The following is a 1,678-nucleotide window of genomic DNA, read 5'->3' as shown; positions in this document are numbered from 1 at the left end:
TATATATATATATAAATACATGCATATATATACATAAATCTGATTTATCTTATATTTTGATTCTGAGACTTTCTATTTAAAAACTATTGGTGTTATTATTAACAAAATGTCATGCTTATTGAACTCATATATTCATTAATTAATATGAAGCTTATACGGCGTTATCCATTTTATTTTAGCTCAAAACGTGACAGCAGATTAGATGAATATTCAATTAATTTCATAAGGAACAGCAAGGACTCGTCCAAATTTCTTCCCAAAAACTAATATTTTTAAAAGTAAAAATTAAATATTTCACGTAGTGGTTGAGTTAATGATGTGATAGTTAGTTTGCGGACTAACTGACTGTTGAAAAATCCTACTCAATTAAACAACTTTCACTACTGGATTTATTAAACATAATTTTCGATCATTTATCGGTATATAACTGACAACACCTCAGCCTTAACTCGACTAAAATTAATTTTTAAAATGTCGAGAGCTTAAGATTTTTCCACATTTACATAACCCTTTGAGTAATCTCGCAATAAATAGTACAACGATGCTAACAAATGATTTATAGACATATACCGAGGAATCGTAAGATAAAATACCACAAATTGAACTGGGTGGCACACACAGTAAGACGACTAAATAATAACATTGCCTGACAGGCTCTCTGCTGGAACGCACAATGTTCTAGACGTTCCCAGCTAGGGCATGGAGGCGTACGATTGAAAGGGAAATGCGAAAGGCTAATTATACCAGGAACTACGGCACTGTTAATGATCGTAACAAAGTTAGATATAAGTTAAATATTAAGATTCTATGCTCCTCTTAGAAGTAAAGAATTTAAGAAGTAGTAACAAATGGCATGATAACTGTGGCCAATTCACATTACAAAAATTAGATTGACTAGCTCATGCCATCGTCTCATTGAACTGTAACCTAAGAAAATTAGATAATCAAGAAGCTATTTCTTTAATATTTTATGGATTATTTCACATTCTTGTTATTTTCAACCACGCCTCTATATGTGATGTCACATTATATATACCATTTTTGTGGATGTAATGATCGGTAGTTACTTGTAGACGCCACTGCTATAGTTGTGAGAATTTTGTTCGCTAACATATGAGCCAAGCAAAAACCAAGTCTCATTAATGAAAAAATTTTTTTTTAAAAAATTGTCAATATAACTTATTTTTGTTGTAAGTTTTCAATATCTTAATACATTTTGTAGTTGTTAAGCGAACCTTATAGAAATTTAATATATGATCCATTTGTGGACAATTCTGTTTAATATACAGTCAGCGACAAAACTCTACATACACCCCCCATTTTTGCTAGCTCGTAAATCCAGGGACATAATAGAAAAAAGTAATGATACAGTTTTGTTTAGAACTGTTTTTTAATAATAATAAACAAAAGAAAATCCATTCATCAATATAAATTAACAAAGTTATTCGAAAAAAACCTAAAAAAATCATTGACAAAAGTCTACATACACTTCATTGATTTTTAGATATAGTCGACAGAAATATAAATGTTAAACGGGAAAGTACCGTTTTTCATATTTCATGCTTGTGGCATGAGTCATACATACATTTATATAATGCACTTAGTTGTGCTTTGAGAGTGGTATTTAATTGACACGATGGGTCCACGAAAAGAATTTCAAGTGATATGCGAAATCTGG

This window comes from Teleopsis dalmanni, chromosome 2 (genome assembly GCF_002237135.1).
Source record: "Teleopsis dalmanni isolate 2A chromosome 2, ASM223713v2, whole genome shotgun sequence".
NCBI lineage: Eukaryota > Metazoa > Arthropoda > Insecta > Diptera > Diopsidae > Teleopsis > Teleopsis dalmanni.
Note: the sequence above shows the minus strand (reverse complement) of the source record.